The sequence below is a fragment of the Mizuhopecten yessoensis genome, unplaced genomic scaffold, assembly GCF_002113885.1.
Source record: "Mizuhopecten yessoensis strain PY_sf001 unplaced genomic scaffold, ASM211388v2 scaffold5809, whole genome shotgun sequence".
NCBI classification, from domain to species: Eukaryota; Metazoa; Mollusca; class Bivalvia; order Pectinida; family Pectinidae; genus Mizuhopecten; species Mizuhopecten yessoensis.
The window spans coordinates 189,759-195,403 of record NW_018406234.1 but is presented as its reverse complement, the minus strand read 5'-3'; the positions used below and the strand labels follow the sequence as shown (position 1 = coordinate 195,403).

The window sequence follows — 5,645 nt, the reverse complement described above, 5'->3', positions numbered from 1 at the left end:
GTTTAAAACCAATATGTTTATTCTCGAGTCATTTGAAATAACATCAGCTCGTTCCATTATTTTTTTCCAATATGCAACAGCAACGAGAATATATTTTATCGTATTGCCAATATATTTGTACATCTTATATTTCATCGTATACATTTGTACATCTGGGCCACACTCAACTTAAAGGCCATCTACAAGTTCTGTCGGACCATGTAGTCGCTCATCCCTCAAAGTATTGGAGTATTGCAGGGTCAAAGCACTTCACAAGAACACAGCTCAAAAAATCATCTAGTATTATGTCCCGTTTGTTATTATTGCAGTTGAATGATTGAAATGTCCACTTTTATTGATTTTAAAAATTTGCTGTTTTAGTTTTGATGCAAACATCCTGAAGGTCTTCCAAAGTATTTGGAGAAAAAGCTTTGATGATGATGGTCTCTCAATTCTCCAGTTGAATCTTTGACCAGGTTCACTTCTATATAATCTCAGCAAAAAATCTGAAAAAGGAAAGCATCATTTACTCTTGTTGTATAAATAAACAGACATAATGTTGCATAAAGAAACAACTAAAAATTGTAAGCATAGAATATCAACTTGTGTTGAAAATCAGTCATTGATATGGGTAAGGTCCCCATTGAGTTGAATACATCATTATGGCTAGAGAAAACCAGTCTTCATTGGGCCTAAATTGACACATGAAGTATACTGAACAAAAAAAGAAACGCACAATTAAATGATGCAATCAATAGCCTATGATATTTTGGGAAATTTTATATCAATATGAAGGGACAAGTCTACTCTTTACAATACTGTAGAAGAAAAGTCTGTGCGACGTCAGTACTGAGTCACTCGTGTCATCAGTAGTTAATCAAAGTGGGATACCCGAGAAAAACAAAATGACACTTCAGCACCTGGTGTGGGCACCTTTTGCACGAATCCCTGCACAGATTCTCCTATGCATTGAATTCATGAGAACATTTATTTGCCTTAAGGGAATGTTGTTCCATTCTTGTGCATTAATGCTGCAATCAACTGGGTGCGATTAGTTGGGGGGGGGGGGTTTGACGTTTCCTAATATGCCTGTCCAGCTCATCCCACAGATGCTTAATGGGAGACATGTCGGGGCTATATGGGGGCCATTCCAGAGGCTGAACGTTGATTGCCGTTAGAAAATCATGACAGACTCTGGCAACATGCAGTCGAGCATTGTCTGGCTGGAAAATTAGGTTATGACGTCTGAGAAGTGGAAGGACATGTGGTTGGAGGATCTGGTCTCTGTATCGGACGGCATTGAGATTTTGATCTAGGACCACTAAGGGGGATTTTTCCCCATGGGAAATGCCTCCCCAAACCATTACAGAAGGCCCACCAAATCTATCGCATTCAACCCTGCATGCGTCGGCGAAACGATCATCGCGTCTGCGTTATACCCTTATTCTTCCGTCCGAGCGATACAGACTGAATCTAGACTCGTTGGTGAACATCACACGCCTCCATCAACGCATCCCAAACCTATTTGGGCCATGTCTGCGCATCCAGTCAAGACGCACTTGCCGCCTCCGTGGTGTCAGGGGTGGCCCGACATAAGGTTGGTGTGCAATGATTCTCTCGGCACCAAAGCGGTTCCTGGCTGTTTGAGGACTAATGGGTCTGCCACGAGTACCTAAGGTATGCAACGCTGTCTTGAATCTGTTGTGCAAGTGTGACAATCGAATGGCCGTCTTGTCGTGCGGTCGTTACACGCGGATGACCGCTCCAGGGACGATCGGAAACTAACCCAGTAGCACGGAAACGTGTAGAGACGGTTAATTGTACAAGGGTCAACACCAAACTGCCGTGCGACAGCAGTTTGGCTATGCCCATCCATCAACATCGCAATTGCTCTACCCTCTGAATTTGAGTTAAGCGTGACATCTCAGTCAATGGCGAAATCAAAATGCCAAAGTGGAAAATTAATGTGGCTTAACTTATAGAATCCGTTGAGATTATGTGTTTGAAAAACTCCTGCTTGGCTTGATCATGCCGCGTGATTTGGACTAAAGAAGCTCACAAAGTCACACAATGACATCGTCACACTTGGCTGATTTTAGGGTAGATTGTTGAGAAGGGAGATCGTTCTTGATGTTATACCTGACCAAATATTCCATTATTTCCTTACAGCCAAGGTGTACTGCAGGGGGGGAACTTTGTGCGTTTCATTTTTTGTTCAGTATACATGTGAAAGGTACATATGAAAGATGAAAAATGTTAACTTGAAGCACCTGTGAACTAATTTCATCAGATCAATTGCAACAAAACTTCATACAGCCACGTTATGACCAGTATAGCTAGCATATATAAACCAAAGTGTTAAATATAGATATCACAATAAAATCAGTATGTTCATTATAAGTACCATTTCCTGTCCTCCTTAGTGGATTGTCCTATTTCCCATTCTTCCAGTTGATGGTCCCTGGTCCTTAGTGGTACCATTTCTCCCGATCTATTTGATGCTAAAGATGTTCACTGGTTGTCCATCATAGTACCATTTCCCATCATCCTTGCTTGGTGGTCCCTGGTCCTCAGTTGTTGCAGCACTTCATCCCTAGTTGTTTCTGGTCCTCATAGTAACATTTCTCTTCATTCCCGATCGATGGTCCGTAGTCCAGTTGTACCATTTCTCCGCATCCCTGGTCTTCAGTCACTATAAAATTTCCCGACATCTGTAGCTGGTGGTCACTCATCCTCGATATCCAGGGGTTATGCTCACTTTCGCTCTCTATACCCCTGGAAAATGTCATAGCAAATTTGAACGCTCAATGTGCAGAACCTTGTGAATGAGACGAGACAAGTTTGGTCCTTTGATGTACAACATGACGGTAACGGTAATGAGAGTAAAAAATAACGGGCTTTTAAGTCAGCCATTTTTTACCCGACACCAGTCAACATGCTTTTTCCCCATCATCCCTGGTTAGTGATCCCTGGTCCTCAGTTGTGTGGTCACTGGTCCTCCCTTGTACCATTACTCATCATCCCCGATTGGTGGTTCCTGGTCCTCAGTCGTTGAACCATTTCTTGTCATCCCTGGTTAGTGATCCCTGGTCCTCAGTTGTGTGCAATTAACCATCATCCCTGGTTGTTGGTACCTGATCCTTAGTAATTCTACAATTACCCTTCATCCATGATCCTCAGTTGTACTATTTCTCCTCATTCCTGTTTGGTAATAAATGGTATTCAGTCTTCTTACCATTTCTCTTCATCAATGGTTGGATGTAACTGGTCCTCTTTTGTTGAACTACTTCCCATCATCCTGGGCTGGTGGTCCCTGGTCCTCCGTTGTATCATTTCTCATCAACCCTGATTGGTGGTCCCTGGTTTTCTGTTGTACCATTTCTCTTCATCCCCGATTGGTTGTCCCTGATCCTCAGTTGTACCATTTCTCCTACTTCCTGGTTGGTGACGTGACAGCTAGTCTTGAATCATTATATAATTTCCCATCATTCCCGATTGGTGGTCCCTGGTTCTCGGTTATTATACCATTTTCCTGTCATCCCTGGCTGGTGGTCCCTGGTTCTCCGCTGTACCATTTCCCATCATCCCTGGTTCTCAGTCATTATACCACTTTCCCCGTCATTCTGGTTGGTGGCGATTGGCACTGATCTTCAGTCAACATAATGTTTCCCATCATCCCTGGTTGGTGGTCCCTGGTCCTCAGTCATACTATTTCCTGTCATCTCTGGCTGGTGGTCCCTGGTTCTCCGTTGTACCATTTCCCCTCATCCCTGGTTGGTGATCCCTGGTCCTCAGTCGTACCATTTCCCAATCATCCCTGATTACTGGTCCCTGGTCCTCAGTCAGTGTACCATTTCCCGTCATCCCTGGCTGGTGGTCCCTGGTCCTCAGTCGTAGCATTTCCTGTCATCCCTGGCTGGTGGTCCCTGGTTCTCTGCTGTACCATTTTCCATCATCCCTGGTTGGTGGTCCCTGGTCCTCAGTCGTACCATTACCTGTCATCTCTGCCTGGTGGTCCCTGGTTCTCAGTTGTACCATTTCCCCTCATCCCTGGTTGGTGGTCCCTGGTCCTCGGTCGTACCATTTCCTAACATCTCTGCCTGGTGGTCCCTGGTTCTCTGTTGTACCATTTCCCCTCATCCCTGGTTGGTGGTCCCTGGTCCTCAGTCGTACCATTTTCCCTCATCCCTGGTTGGTGGTCCCTGGTCCTCAGTCATTGTACCAATTCCCGTCATCCCTGATTAGTGGTTCCTGGTCCTCAGTCATACCATTTCCTGTCATCCCTGGCTGGTGGCCCCTGGTTCTCCGTTATACCATTTCTCCTCATCCCTGGCTGGGGGTCCCTGGTTCTCCGTTGTACCATTTCCTGTCATCCCTGGTTGGTGATCCCTGGTCCTCAGTCATACCATTTCCCCATCATCCCTGATTAGTGGTCCCTGGTCCTCAGTCGTACCATTTCCTGTCATCCCTGGCTGGTGGTCCCTGGTTCTCTGCTGTACCATTTTCCATCATCCCTGGTTGGTGGTCCCTGGTCCTCAGTCGTACCATTTCCTGTCATCCCTGGCTGGTGGTCCCTGGTTCTCTGCTGTACCATTTTCCATCATCCCTGGTTGGTGGTCCCTGGTCCTCAGTCGAACCATTTCCCCTCATCCCTGGTTGGTGGTCCCTGGTCCTCAGTAATACCATTTCCCCATCATCCCTGATTAGTGGTCCCTGGTCCTCAGTCGTACCATTTCCTGTCATCTCTGGCTGGTGGTCCCTGGTTCTCCGTTGTACCATTTCCCGTCATCCCTGGTTGGTGATCCCTGGTCCTCAGTCGTTGTACCATTTCCTGTCATCCCTGGCTGGTGATCCCTGGTCCTCAGTCGTTGTACCATTTCCTGTCATCCCTGGCTGGTGATCCCTGGTCCTCAGTCGTTGTACCATTTCCTGTCATCTCTGCCTGGTGGTCCCTGGTTCTCCGTTGTACCATTTCCTGTCATCCCTGGCTGGTGGTCCCTGGTCCTCAGTCGTACCATTTTCCCTCATCCCTGGTTGGTGGTCCCTGGTCCTCAGTCATTGTACCAATTCCCGTCATCCCTGATTAGTGGTTCCTGGTCCTCAGTCATACCATTTCCTGTCATCCCTGGCTGGTGGCCCCTGGTTCTCCGTTATACCATTTCTCCTCATCCCTGGCTGGTGGTCCCTGGTTCTCCGTTGTACCATTTCCTGTCATCCCTGGTTGGTGATCCCTGGTCCTCAGTCGTTGTACCATTTCCTGTTATCCCTGGCTGGTGGTCCCTGGTTCTCCGCTGTACCATTTTCCCTCATCCCTGGTTGGTGGTCCCTGGTCCTCGGTCGTACCATTTCCTGTCATCTCTGCCTGGTGGTCCCTGGTTCTCAGTTGTACCATTTCCCCTCATCCCTGGTTGGTGGTCCCTGGTCCTCTGTCGTTGTACCATTTCCTGTCATCCCTGGCTGGTGATCCCTGGTCCTCAGTCGTACCATTTCCTGTCATCTCTGGCTGGTGGTCCCTGGTTCTCCGTTGTACCATTTCCCCATCATCCCTGATTAGTTGTCCCTGGTCCTCAGTCGTCGTACCATTTCCTGTCATCCCTGGCTGGTGGTCCCTGTTCCTCAGTCGTACCATTTCCTGTCATCCCTGCCTGGTGGTCCCTGGTTCTCCG

At 47.1% G+C, this 5,645-nt stretch overlaps 1 long non-coding RNA gene across 1 annotated transcript; it reads right to left on the bottom strand.

Annotated features, from left to right (window-relative positions):
* Positions 1–4,328, bottom strand: LOC110451139. Its single transcript, XR_002463037.1, has 2 exons — positions 2,384–4,328; positions 1–485 (listed from the first exon to the last, which is right to left on the bottom strand). It is a non-coding gene; the product is annotated as an uncharacterized LOC110451139 (long non-coding RNA).
* Between the last annotated feature and the right edge of the window lie 1,317 nt (positions 4,329–5,645).